The following is a 14835-nucleotide window of genomic DNA, read 5'->3' as shown; positions in this document are numbered from 1 at the left end:
GCTTGGGGACCAGGGCCATGGGCAGGACCCTGTGCCCTCCACACATCTCCCCTCTTCTTCCCTCAGGCGTCTCCACACTCCCTTCTCCTTGGACCCTGGCTGTGGTCCTAGCATGGGGCCCCTGTCCCCAAACTGGAGCTGTCTGGATTCAGGATCATCACCCTTGTCCCTGGGTAAGCCTCAGCTCCAGCCATGCAGGGACCCCCAGGCTTCCCCCGGGCCTGGGTCTGTCCCCAGAGCTGGAGGCCACAGCAATGTGGACAAAAGCTGCGGCAGGAAGGACCTGAGTTGAGGCACAGGGAGGAGGGGCCACGTAGGTTGGGCTGCCAGCCCAAAGCAAGTCCTTCCTCCCATTCACATCAGCCCCCGCCACCAGTCACCTCCTCCCAACCAGCTTCTAGAGGAAATGGTTCACCTGGGGGCTTTGAGAGGGACCTGGAGGTGGGCAGGGCAGCATGAGGAGGGCTTGACCCTAATCCCAGGGGGTGACTCTAACAACCAGAGGTCAGCTGGCTGGAGGGGTGGGGAGGTTCTGTTTTCCCAGAAGGCCTCAGGGTAGGACTAGAGGCAGAGGAGGCCTCAGCCAGTCAGTGGCGGGGCTGGAGCCAGGGTGGGGCTGGAAGTGAGACCGTGGGTGGTCTGCAGGGAGGGGATGGGGATCCTGGCAGGGAGGAGAAGGGTTTGGGCTGACCAGCCTCAGCCCCTGAGGAGGGAACACAGGCCAGACCAGGAGCCCAGAGCCCCAGCCTGGCCGCCCAGCCTGGCCGCCCAGCCTGTTCCCAGCAGAGCCTTCGTCAGTGAAGGGCGAGGGAACCTGGGGCCCTGGCCCATCCTCCCCCTACACCTCCAGGCCCAGCAGCACTGGGCCCCATGTGATTATAGTGCCCCCAAGGGGCTTAAATCAAACAACTACAGGGGCCCCAATTCACTCACTGAGGGGGAGCCCGATCTCCCCCACTGTAGTCTCATTTCTCCTTCTTCCCATATAGATGCTCCCTTCCCTTCCCCTACTCAGCTCTATTCCTCCACTGTACCTCTGGTTTGAGGGACACAGTCACTTTCCCTCACAACAAGTATAATAACGTGACCCCATAAATCCTTTAGTGTGTTAGGACAGGCAGGGTGCTGAGCGATCTACATGGATCATCCCATTTAAAGCTAAGTCAACCCATTGTGGTAGGTATTATTATTCATTTTACAGATGAAGAAACAAGCACAGAGAGAGTAAGTCACCTGCCCAAGGCCACACAGCCAGTAGTATCATAGCTGGATCCAAACCCAGACTGCTAGCAGAGGCCTCCCAATGGTTCCCGTCTTTCCCAAGCCCAGGCGGGAATCCCAAGGGCTTTGCATCTCTTTTTACTAGCCTCAGTTATGGGGGGGTGGGGGGAGCCTGGCAAGGGGCCGGACAGGAGAAGGGGATGGGGGTGGGGGCTGCCGCAAGAGCATGATCAGAGGCGTGGGAACCCGGGATGTGTTTACAGTCAAGAATGAGCTGACACGTCTCTCTCCTCCACCTCGAGATGCAAAGCAGCTGGGCTCCTGGCCAGGCCCCCAAGTCCCCACGCCCGCCTGCAGGGCCTCCAGCATCCCTGCCCTCCCGGCCTCCAAGCCCACACAGGGTCCAACCCAGGTCACCCCTGCCCTTCTGCTCAGCCTGATTCCCTCTGGTGGGGAGCCCCTCTACCCTCGCTGTGCCCCAGCCCCTCGGAGGAGGAGGGAAATGAGTCTGGGGCCTCTGGGAGGGACAGGAGATGATCCTTTTCTGTGGAAGGCAGAGAGCAAGAGTGGGGCTGATGGAAGTGAGGCAGCAAGAGGGACTTCCCCACTGGCTCCCTTCTAGCTTCTCTTCACTGGGCGGTGATGTAGCAAAGGACACCCTCTGACCTCTGCATCCCCTCCCACCCCCGTTCAAACCTGGGTGTGACTCCCAGCTCTCAGTTTCCTCATCTACAAAATGGGGGCCATAACACTCCTTCCCTTTGTAGGGTTGTTGCGCAAATTAATAAATGAGTTAATACAGATAAAGTGCTTTGAGCCCAATTAATGTTAGCTGTCTCCATGACAGCGTCCTCAGCCCCACTCCCCCTGCACCCAGAACGGCCCCATCCCCACTCCCCTTGGCACTGTCATACCCTTTGAGCATTAATTCCAGGAAAAGCTGTTTCTTGTTTTTTCTGAAGAACCCCCAGGATGATCCGGGAATGAGAATGGGGCCTTAGATGCTGACAGAGAGAAAGGAAGTAGGGGTGGGAGGGGGCCAGGCTCCCCCGAGAACCTGATCCCCCAGAACGATGGGCTGCCCGCCAGGTAGATCATCAAGCCACAGGCGGTTGATGAGGCAGGACGCCCGGATTCTGCTCCCCCAGCCCTCAGCCTCAACACCAATTCCAGCTCCTTGACAGTTCCACCGCCACCTCCTCTCTTCTCTGTGTCTCTCTCTCTGTCTCTCTCTTTCTCTCTCCTCTTCCCATCTGGGAGTCCAAAGGTTCTAGTACTTACAAGTTGTCACTTACAAGCTGTGTGACCTCAGGCACATCACAGAAGCCCTGTGGGCCTCTATTTCCTCATCTGTAAAATGGGAGAATAACCCCCCACATCTCCCAGGGTTCAGTGAGGGTTGGAACTGCTGGTTCCAGTGACCACTGTGGAACAGAGCCTCAGACCAGAGGCTGCTCAGTGGACATGTGTTGATGCAGAAACAGAATCCCCCAAGTTCCAGGCCTTCTGCCTCTCTCTTTTTGCCTTTTGTCTTGTTCTTCATCAGTAACTCTCGGCTTTCTGCCTTTTTTTTGCTTCCTCCCTCAGTTTCTTGGTCTCTGTCTTTCTGCCTCTCTCCTTCCTTTCCTATATCAAGGATGCCATGTACAGTTGTGCAGTATGTTCACTGCACTAGGGAATCCACCTTCAAGTGTGGAGTGGAAGCTGAACTCCAGCCCTGATCCACTCACCAAGCTGTATGTCTTAGCTTGGTGCTAAGGTTGCCTTGCCCTGTACCTCTTCTGTCTTTCTGTCTCCCTCTCTGCCTCTGTGTCTGTTTCTCTGTGTCCTTTCCTAACCTACCTTGGCCATGGATCACTTGGCCTCCCCACTCAGCAGTGAGATCCCAGTCTGAAGACCCTGCTCCCCACACAGAGATGCGCTCTGACCCAGCTCTGCCAGCAACCTAGGCGGCTCCGTTCCACACGCCACTCAGTAAACACGTGTACACACTTGCACATGCAAACTCAGAGCCACTCCTACACCCAGCCAAGCCAGGCCTTTGGCACGCCAGGCATGTCTGCCGGATGGAGGGACAGGAAGCCTACAAGTGCGCCAGAGGCTGGGCGGGAAGGGGGCAGGGGTGAGGGGCCGGCATGTGTTCTCTGGGGCTCAGGAAACAGAAGCTGGAGGGTCCTCAGCCTGACCTGTTTACTCATCAGGAAATAGGGAAACTGCAGGGATTCTGATTCACCAATCGGCTACCGCGTGCCACCCGGAGGTTGGCGCCGGTGCCTTCGGCCCTCGCCACCTTCCATGGCTGCTAGTGAGTGTTATCCGCATTTCACAGGCGGGACCATGGAGGTTCCTGGGTAAAATGACTTGCCCAAGGGTCGACTGGTCCTCAGAGGCAGCAGGAGGATTAGAATTTGCTTCAAAGAACAAAGCAGCGGGTGGAGAGTAAGCCCTGGGGAGACACAGGCCAGGAGCAGCTCCCCCTCTGGCCCACCCTGCTCATGTCCACTCCCAGATACTCTCAGAAAGTGCAGCTCTGCTCTGGTCACTGCTCCTCTCTAACGCCCTCTGTGGCTCCCCATAGCACAGGAAAGGGTGCCCAGGGGCCAGCCCTACCAGGTGTCCAGCCTCATGGCCTCTGCCCCTGTGCTCCCATCACACTGGACAGCTCACTGTGCCCACGTGCCTCCCACCACACTGCCACCTCTGCCCAAGCCACCTCTGGAATGCCCAGGCCCTACCCATCCTTCTAGGCTGGCCTCTTCCAGGAAGCTCCCTCAGTAGCTCCACACCTCACCCATTCCTCTCTGCCCTCAGGCCCTCCTGCAGGCTCTTAGCACGGTCACCACAGGGACTCCCACCCCCAGACCCCCTCCCAGACCTGGGGTGTTCTCCCCCAGTTCTGCCGAGGCCAGCTCCAAACTGGACCTGGATCAGTCCACAGAGACCCAACACTTCCCCAATCCCCAGCCAAAGGCTTGGCACCGTGTCCCTCCTCTGGGCGCATGTGGGACTCACCCAGGCGACCTGGAAGTTCACAGCCCCTGGAACACCTCAAGTCTGATGGACTGATCCGGCGATGGATACCCCATCTGGTGACTGCCAGTCTGTGAGTCTGCTTTCCCCCCCATGCCGGGACCTCCTCCAATCTTATTCCCCTCCAAGACTCCACGAGTGGGCTGGCCGCCCGCTGGCTGATCCTTCACAGCTCCCAGGCCACGGTCCTTACTATGCTTTTATTAAGGTCGGCCTTTCCCACTGGAGTGGAGCTCCGCAGGGTGAGGGCACTTCTCTGCTTTCCTCACAGTGTCCCCAGCACTGGCCAGCACTACACGCACGCACCTGGGGTGTCTGGCACCTGGCAGTAACTGCACGTTTGTGTGGAGTGGATGGACTGATATCCTGAAGTCCTTCCCGACTCCAGTAAGCCTCGACCTTACTTTGTGGGGAATGGGAGAAATGGAGAGACGTTTGGGGGCTGTGGCTTCTCCTCAGCTCACCAGATGGCAAAACTAGGCCCTCCTTCCAGGACCCTCAAGACACAGCACTGGCGAGCTGATGGAAGGGGGGGTTCAGAAAGAACTTCCAATGTTACAAAGCGAAAGGTGGCCCCAGACCTGCTCTCTTGACCTCGGGCAGGAATTCCTCAGGGCTGGCCTCCAAGTTCCTATGGGATGAGTCCACGGTGGTGCAAGGCACTGAGTCACCTGGAGTGGAGGGGTTGTGTCCACACGGTCTGAGCCTCCAGCCCAGGATAGCACCCCCTCACTGTCCATCCACACACCTCCTCCTCCTCCTCCTAAACAGAGGGACTAGGCCCCAGATGCCACCACGTAGGGGTGGGGTGGGAGGCAGAGGCAGGAGAGGAGACTCAGGACGCCCCATGCCCCAGGGCCCACCCGCATGCTATTTCTCTCTGGAGACCTCTATCGTGCCACACGTGGGTGCTGTAATACCAATTACCACCTTTGTTAAATGTATACTGTGGGCTGGATCTTTTCTTTTAATTCTCTCAGCAATCCTATAAAGTATGTCCTATTATGCCTCCCATTTTGTAGATGAAGAATTATCCCAGAGAGGTGAAGTAATTTGCCCCTGGTCACACAGCCAACCAACAGCCGAGCAGGGATTTGGTCCAGGTCTATCATGCTCTACCACTAGGGCTTGTCTTTGGTCTCTCACTTTCAGTCTCCCCGTCTGTCGCCACCTCCTTCTTCTTCTTTCTCTAGGTCTCTGCTCTATTTTTCCTAAGTCTGCCATTTTTCCCTCTGGGCGTTGTTGTTTCCAGGAGTCTCTATGCCTCAGCCTGTGTTTTTGCGTCTGTCAGTGTCTGTCTGTTTCAATATTTATGTCTCTATATCTCTGTCTGTCTTTCTTTCTCCTTCCCTGTCTTCTCTTCCTCCTCCTGGTGGCTTGTCCCCGCCAGGTTATGTGCCAGGAGTGGAGCCAACACGGCCCCCGCCAGAGCCCTGCATGCACCTCTTTCTCAAGGCTTCAGGGCTACTCAGAGGAGAGGCTGGGGAGCACCATAGTGGAGGCCCTGCCTGGCCTCAGGCCCCCACCCAGCAGCGTGCTGGTGGGGGCGGCAGACAGCAGACTGGTGACCTCTGTCTCTATCCAGGTTTCCGACTGGTGGATGGGGCTGCCTGAAGAGCGAGTTTCCTCTTCTGGGAAAGTCTGATAGGGAGTGCGGGGGGAGTGGAAAACAGATGCCAACCCTCGGCTTCAGCTCCCAGTGAAGAGAGGAAGACAGAGCGGTGAGCCTGGCCGGCCAGCCCAGGTCCTAGGCAGTCGGGAGGGCAGCCCCAACTGCAGGGGCCTGTATGGTGGGTGGACACTGGGAGACCTCAGAAGTGGAAGGGGCGGCAGCAGGGGACAGAGGACAGGAGGCAGGAGAGCTGCCCCCACAGCCTGGCTCACATGTGCACACACAGGTACTACATCATGGATTGGGTTGGGGTGGGGTTCAGAGAACAGCTCCCCGCCCCCCTAGGCCCAGCTTAGGCTGGGGTTGAGAGCTGACCCCTTGCCCAATCCTGCCTGGAGCTGAGGTCTGGCTGAGCCTGGGAACCTTGGGCCAGCACAAGCTGTTCCCATCCCCGGGGATTGGGGTCACAGCCCAGCCCCGGGAGAGGCCTCTCATAAAAGGCCAGAATAGGAGAGCCGGGAGTCCAGTACTGGAGGCTGGAGATGGCGTGCGGGTAAGGGATGACGTTGATGGGGTCTGGGCTCTGGGGCCCCACCATCTACCCCACCCCAGCCTTCCTGCCCCACCAGACCTCCCTCCCCACCAGCCTTGCTGTTAGCACTGCCCCAGATCACCCACCCAGCCCACGGGGCTTTCTGAGGCTCCAGATGCCTGAGACCTTTGGCCAACGTCCTAATGCTCATAACTGGCAAGACCAGGAGAAACAGGACCCTGCAAACCTGGGTCCCTTCCCCATATCCTCCTCAAACATTTCTCCTGGTGAGGAGAGGGGCTACGCAATAAAGAGCACTGCCAGGCACTGTTCTAAGCAGGACGACAGGTTTCTGCCCATCTAAGCCTCACAACAGCCCCATTGAGGTAGGCACTCTACTTTATTCTTCCCCTTTTAAAAATGAGAAACTGAGGCACAGACATTAAGTCTCTTGACCAAGGTCTACAGCTAGTAAGGGGTAGAGTCGAGATTTCAACTTAAGCAGCCTTGACTCCAATGTGGGTGCGCTTTAGCCAAGTAGAGGACCTGGTACCCCCTCTGCCCCAGCCCTGAGAGGGGGCGAGCCGAGTGGAGGCTGCCCCTGGATTCACAAAGTCGCTGCAGGGGCTCCGGAAGCAGCTTCATCTGCATGTCATTTACATGTTGTTTCATTACAGATGGCAACCCTCAATTCCCTTTCCTTCACTGTCCCCATCTGCCCCCATCCCTTCACGTCTCTCTCTGTGGCTCTCTCTTCTTCCCCACTCCCCGCCCAGGGGGCTCGGACTCCAGTCCGGAGGGGACCTCAGAGTCCGCACGCCCTTTCCCCGGGGCAGGGTGGTCGCGGGCCGGGGGCGCGCAGTTACTCACCTGCCTCGGGACCCTATCTCTCCGTCGGCCCGGGTTGGGGGGCTCGGCCCGGAGGAGAACGGGGCGGGGGTCACCGCCTTGAGCCCCAGCCCGACTGCGGGAGCGGCGGGGAGGCGAACGCTGTGGATCGTAGGGCGGGGAGGGGCGCGGAGGGGCGGGGGGCAGGAAGGGGGTGGGGACTCGGGCCCTCGCCAAGGCAGGAAGTTTTGACAAGGAAACCGGGAGCCGGGGGAGGGGAGATGCAAAGCCCGGGAGCGAGACTGCCGGGAGTGGGATCGGCGGGGCCGACCCTCGGCAGCCCGGACGGGGGCAGCGGAGAAGAGCAGGGCCCGGCCCCAGTCCCTCCTCGGCTCTCCACCAGCTGGGCGGCCTTGGGGCACTTCGCCTCTCGTGCCTCAGCTTTCCTGTCTGCAAAGTGGGATTGTGGAGGGGAATCAGTGAGATCGTCTGTGTCGAGGACCTTCCCAGTGCGGTCCCACGACCGTGATCAGACTAAAGATCCAACCCGGCGACCGACCCGCGCATCCCTGTCTGGGAGAGGCGGGCGAGGGAAAGCCTCTCCTCGTCTCCACCGCCCCAGAGCGCGCTGAGGGAGGGTGCGATCCTGGGAGGCAGTCTCCGCGGAGTCTCCGCCTCCGCCCGCCCCTTCGGCACGGGGCCTGGCGCTCTGCCCACCGCCCGCTGCAGCCTCTGGGCCGCCCGAGACGGCGGCGCCGCCTCGCGGCCAGCGGCCACCTCTCCACAGCGCGCACCGCAGACCCGGAGAATGGCGTCAACACGTACCCCACCCTGCTTAGGGCACCCTCCACTTATCGGTCTCTGACTGAGGGCACAGAGACAATTTGTATAACGTTTGCTTTCGTCATCATTAGCCTTTAGGTGTAGTGCTTCATTTAATCCTTAACTCGAGATGGGTTCCATTCACGTGTTGAGACGGATGTCCCGCGTGAGTAGAAGCAGGATTTGAACCCAGGTCTGTGGTCCCTCTAACTACGAGGCTCCCTCTGCAAACCACCGCCTGCCACAGAAAAAGCTACAATAGTTCAGGAAGAGCAAGGCAGGAACATCTCTCCGTGGAGACTTTTTAAAATCAACTTTATTGAGGTATAATTGACATACAATAAAAAACGTACACACTTAAAAGTGACAGTTTGATGAGGGTTTTTAAGACTTTTTTTAATGGTAAAATACACGTAACATAAAATTTACTTTTTTAACCATTTTAAAGTGTATAGTTCAGTGGTATAAAGTACATTCACATTGTGCGACCATCACCACCATCCATACCCATAACTTTTTCATCATCCTGAACTGAAGCTCTGTACCCATTAAACTATAACTCCCCATTCCTCCTCCCGCAGGCCCTGGTAACCTACATTCTACTTTCTGTCTTTATGAATTTGACTACTCTAGGTAGCTCATGTAAGTGGAATCATACAGTATTTGTCCTTTTGTGTCTTCTTATTCACTTAGTTTGATGTCAGTTCGATGAGTTTTGTGAGATTATATGTGTTAATCTGTGTAACCACCACCCCAATCGAAATAATTAAAAACATATTTTCCTCTCCCCAAAAACTTCCCTTGTGCCCCTTTGCAGATATTGCCTCACCCCCAACTCCATCCTTACCCCCCAACGCCAGCCCTACGAAATCTCTGATCTGCTTTCTGTTTACTGCAGACTTCTTTGTTCTCGAATTTCATACAAACGGACTCATACAATATGTACTCATTTATGCCTGGCTCCGTTCACTTACCATAAGGCTTTTCAACAGTTCATTGCTGCTTATCACTAAGTGGTATCCCATTGTATGGGTATACCATAATTTGTCTTATCCTTACACCAGTTGATGGGCATATTTTCTCCAGTTGGGGGCTACTATGAATAAAGCTACTATGAACAGTTGTGTACAGGTCTTGTGTGGACTTATGTTTTCATTTATCTTGGTAGCTACTCAGGAGTGGTATTGCTGGAATTCTTTATGTATTCTGGTTTCAAGTCCTTTGCCAAAAAAATGTATTGAGAATATTTTCTATCTGAAAGACGACTATCTGAGAGACGACTATCTGAGAGACAAGCAAGTGTTGTTTAGTTTGGCGTTTTGAGGGGTGGAAGGTGTGTGGTGGGCAGGGGCTGGGGGGCTGTTGGTGGCTCGGGTTGAACGACGCTGCTCACTTTGGGGAAGGAAGGAAAGGAGGAGAAGGCAAGGTTGGAGGTTGCTTTTCCTGACTCCAGTGCCACCAAAAATTTCCAGCAGGGGGCAGCAGAAACCGGAGCACGGCTCCAGGGTCCAGAGGCCAAAGACCATAGAGTTGCAGCACGTCAGAGGCAAGAGGGGCCTTGAGAGGCATCAGATCCAGCACCTTTAAGGGGCAAATGGGGAGACTGAGGACCAGAGAGGAGGACCATGTGCTCCTCCCTCCTTCACCTGGCTCAGTTCTCATCCTTCCACGTTCTGCTCAACTGGGCTTTCTCCGGGAGCCTTTCCAGCCTCTGCCTCTCCCTCCCCATCCCACTCCTGCATATGAAAGTGTGACTTGCCTCTGTCTCCCCACGCTCTGAGTTCTTCAACGACTGGAGCCGGGTGGAATAATCTTTGTGATCCCAGGGCCCAGCACAAATAAAATGCTCAATGGACGTTGGAGTGAATGGCTGCCACCCTGGGCAATGCTCTTCCCGCGCTCTGGACCCTAGCTCTGCCTCCTGCACCCAGCCCTATAGCTAGCAGGACGGAAGTTCCCCTGTTGCTTCCCAGGAAGGTACAAGGAGGCCCAAGGTCCTCATTCATCCTTTTGTCCAACAAGCACTCGTTTTGTGTTTACCTGGTGCCCAGGATACCGAAGAAACGATGACGATGACGTTGATGGCAACTACTGACATTTATTGAACAAACCCTACTGATTACCAGGCACTCCTTTAAGCCCTTTGTATTTAGTAACTTATTTGGGGGAGAAATGGAAGTTCCCTGCCCTCAAAGAGCTCCCGTGCTGGTTGGGGAAAGAGTTGATTACTCCTTCACTCTCTGAATAAAGATTCGTTGAGCATCTACCATGTGTGGGCCTTGGGGCTGTAGCTACAAGCAAAGCAGACAAACTCTCTGCCTCAATGTGGAGGGTAGAAAATGAAGCTTCTAACCTAGTAGCGATGCTGGCGGAGAGACGATAAATAACCTACATCACTAAAATCATGCCGCGTTAGATGATGATAAGTGCTGTCATAAAAAAGAGAGAGAGACGAAACAGGAAAGGGGACAGGGTGTGCTGGGGGTGCCGTTTTGGGAAAGGCGGTCAGGGGAGGCCTCATTGAGAAGGTCACCTGCAGGTGAAGATCTGAAGAAGGTAGAAGAGGGAGCCATGCAGTTTTCTGGGGGAAGAGCATTCCAGGCAAGGAAGAGCAAGTACAAAGGCCCTGAGGCCAGAGTATATGCCCTGTTCAAAGACTAGCTAGGAGACTAGAACCAAGTGAGTGATGGGCAGTGTGGTGGGAGATGTTGAAGACAGAGGTGTAATGGGGGTCAAATCCTGCAGGGCCGTGTAGGCTGTGGTGAGGCCGTTGGATTTTGTTCTGCATGAGATGGAGAGCCACTAGGGGATTTTGAACAGAGGAGGGACACAAGTCAACTCAGGTTTTACAAGAATTACTGTTGTGTTGAGAATGGGCTGTAGGGAGCGTGTGTGGAAGCAGAGAGGAGGAGGCTGCTACACTGATCCAGGGGAGCAATGGTGGTGGCTTGGACCAGGGTGGGTGCTGGGGAGTATGTGGGCTCAGAACACAGCAGCATGCTCACAGAGGTAAGTGAGGCGGCAGAGTGTGGTGCCTCTTCCCTCCAGGATGGGCAGGGTTGCTGAGGAGTCCCAGAGCAGCTGCCCTTGAAGGAACCGGAGAGGGCTAGAGAGGGCTCCCTGATCCCGCTTGGAAAGAGCTGCTGAGGCAAGCATGAGGCCGGTCTCACTGTCTCCCGAACACACAACCGCCTAGCAGGTGAGATGTCAACGCACACCCCACACCCCACGTGCCACTCCCTGTCTCACAGCCCCGCAGAGGTGCGCTCGCCAGAACACAGGGAGCGAGCGAGGCAGCGGCCTCTGCCCCACTCAGCCCGCAGCAGGGTGGCTGGCCTGGGTACAGGCTGAGGGGAGCAGCGAGGCCCTCTCAGGAAAGCCCCAAAGGGTAGCGCGTCCTGGCCGCTCTCCCTGCCTCTCCAACCGAGCTTGTCCTAAACGTTCGGCAACGATGCAGATAACAACGGTGAGGAGGACTCACTCCTAGGGGAGTGCCTGGCTGACACCCCCCCTCACCCTCCTGGGTCTTAATGTGTGGGGGGGCCTGAAATACAAGCTATGACCCCCAGATGCCCACCTTCCAGCCTGGCCTCCCCTCCCTATTTGAGGCTCTCAGCTCCCTGCCCCTGGATGGTCCCTGGCCTGAGTCTGCCCACAGGCCCCACCCTCTTCTGTCCCCCTCCCAGCTGTGCCTGTGGCCTGCCCGCCAGTCTGCCTGGCACTCCAGCCTCCATCCCTCACCCCCTCCACTCTAGCTGTAATCACAGCTCAGCCCAGACCCCACCTCCTGTGAATAATTGGGGCTGATTTAGGGGCTATCAGGGGAGAGGGGGGGGGGCTAATGGAGTTCGTGGGGGGCCGCCCTGGTGATGAGGGGAAGGTTGAGAGGCAATTAGCAGGGCTGACAGCCTCGGGAATCACCTAATGCGCCTGCCTGCAATATGGGCTAGTGAAGGGTTTGGGGGGGGCTGCCCCACCCCCATATCCAGAGGTGGTCTTGGACTTAGGGAGGGATCCTGGCCCTCCCTCAGCAGGAGGTTGGAGGACAGACAGCATGAGGGACTTCCAGAAAAACAAGGGGGAAGGCAGGAAGGGGGGGTTGGGGGAGGGCTATGGGAAGGAAGGGAGGCTGACAGGATGAGTCAAGAGCTCCTGGTCCCCCATAGCCCCCCACTCCCCAACACACACACACACACACACGCACACATACACACACACACACACACACACACACACACACACACACAGTGCCCCGGCTGAATCCTATCCCTCACTGGGGACCAGCTCCTGATTAATACCAACATTAGCCCTGAACACTCTCCCCTCCTGGCCTCCCTGTCATTAATTACCTCCTCTCCCAGCCCAGCAGAGGGGAAGCCAGCTCCTTTGGGGCAAAAGGAACCGAGTCTGATCCCCTGCCCAAGAAGCCACTCCTGCCCCCTCCTCCCTGCTTCCGAAGGAAAAGAGAAGAGAGGAAGAAAGGAATCTGGAGGAAGGAGGGAAGGAAGGAAGAGAGCAGGGAGATTGTGTCCTTCTGTCCCCAGCGCCCTCACACCCCCACATCTCCCTCTCTGAGGGCCTCACCCCTTGCAGTCTCTCTGCAGTCTGAGCTCCATCCCCACCCTGGAGATGGTCAGCCAGGAGCAGAAGAGCCTCTGGCTGGACGAGGGGCCTCCCTGGACAAGGTGGACAGCCAGACCCCTGAGCCCCTTCCCCTGCCTACATCTCTTCTGATTTCAGTTGGGAACAGGAATTTGCACAGACGTGGGCAGAGAGCCAAGTTTACACAAACCTTCACACAGGCACTGTCACACGCAAACACAAAACCAGACATACCGGGACCAAAGTCACCCTGGGAGTGGGAAGGGGGTGACACACTCCACTGTGAGGTACCACCCACCACCACACACAGAATCACACCAGGAACTTGCAGTTCAAAGGAGCATGGGTGGCTGCTTGGAGAGGGGCAGGTCAGGTGTCACAGAACATCCAAGGGTTAGTGGAAGAGGCTCTGCCTCTGCGATGGGAGGTTGGGGGTCAGTTGCATGATATGAGCCTCAGGAGGAGGGGTCCCTGCCTTCTCCCCCTTGGGCTGCCATCTTGAATCTCTCTAGCTCAATTGCACTCTCTTTCATACACACACACACACACACACACACACACACCTTAAAGCAAAGTGTAGTGAACAGAAACCAAGCCCATGTCCACCTTGGCTGTCTGGCCCACCCCACAGTCTGCTCCTTGCCGGGGGCCACCAAGCCCTAATTCCCCTCTCAGACCCCTCTGCCTCCCCAGAGCCCTTGCCTCCCAAATTGTGTCTGTCTCTACGTGTCTTCCTTTGAGAAGACCCAGGCAGCCCAGCTTCCACTCAAGGATGGGGGTGGAGGCTCCATGAGATTTTTCTGAGCCCCTCCCAGCACCCCCATGAGCCCCGTTATAAGACCAAGCAAGCCTGGAGACCCAACAATCGATATCCCTCAAAGATGAAGATGCTAATAACTTTATCCCCTCTTGTTCTCCAACTCTCGCTTACATTAGCTCTGACCACAGGCCCCAGGCAGCTGGGACCTGCACTGGGCGGGCCTTGAGCTGAGTAACCCCTTCAGATCCTCCAGGAGGGTAGACAGCAGGAAAGACTTTCTGACACTCAGGAATGGGAGGCCACAGGGTAAAGGATAGAAAGACACAGAGAGGTATGTTTCTCACTCCTAGATGGATACATGGGAGACCTGACTCAGAGTGTTTAAGGATTTGTGACCTCAGAAGCGCCCTACGGGGGTGCCAAGCTCCACATCTAATCCCTGAGGGCTGCCCAGAGGAGGTGAGCAGGGAGGGGAGTTCCCACTGGGAAAATCAAGGAGTCAGGGGACTGGAGTTGATGGGGGTGGTGAGTGGGGGGCGCTCTGGCTCTGCCCTCCCTGCAGACCTCTCCCAGGGGTCCCCTCCTCCACCAGGGCCTGCTGGAGTAGTACAGAGACCTGCAGCCCACAGGGTTTCGGAGGGCGGGAGGAGCCCTGTCCTCACCTCGCAAGCTCTGCAGCTGCAGCTGGAGCAGGTGGTCGGAATCGGGGACAAGAGCTTCCCCTCTGTGAGCACTGTACCCCCCAAACACCCCCTGCCAGCCTGTCCTGCCCCGCCCCCAAAGAGCAGGGCCAGGGCCTGGACTGAGGGCACTCAGAGCCTGTGGTAGGATAGAGAGGAGGAGGAAACAGAAGGAGGAGTGGGGAAAAGAGGAATGAAAACAGCAAACATTTACACAGCACCTGCTCCGGGCCAGGCCCTGTGGGAAGAGCTTTACCCAGGAGACTTGTTTAAACTCCATAACAGGGGCCCGCCCGGTGGTGCAGCGCTTAAGTGCGCACGCTCCACTTCAGAGGCCCAGAGTTCGCGGATTCAGATCCCGGGCGCGCACCGATGCACTGCTTGTCAAGCCGTGCTGTGGCGGCGTCTCGTATAAAGTGGAGGAAGATGGGCACAGATGTTAGCCCAGGGCCCATCTTCCTCAGCAAAAAAGAGGAAGATTGGCATCGGATGTTAGCTCAGGGCTGATCTTCCTCACAAAAAAATAAATAAATAACAAAGAAACCCCATAACAACCCTATGAGGTTAATGCTATTATTAAACCCATTTTGCAGAGGACGACACCAAGGCACAGAAAGGTGAGTAACTTGCCCAACATCACACAGCAGTAAGTGCAGAATCAAGCACTCTGGCTCCAGAGTCTAGAAGCTCAACCCCCAGGGAACTTAGCCCTGGAAGAAGAGGAAGGGACCCGGTTTAGCAGGAGGTC

This window comes from Diceros bicornis, chromosome 4 (assembly GCF_020826845.1).
Source record: "Diceros bicornis minor isolate mBicDic1 chromosome 4, mDicBic1.mat.cur, whole genome shotgun sequence".
NCBI classification, from domain to species: Eukaryota; Metazoa; Chordata; class Mammalia; order Perissodactyla; family Rhinocerotidae; genus Diceros; species Diceros bicornis.
The sequence above is the reverse complement of the archived record's forward strand: the minus strand, read 5'-3'. Positions refer to the sequence as shown.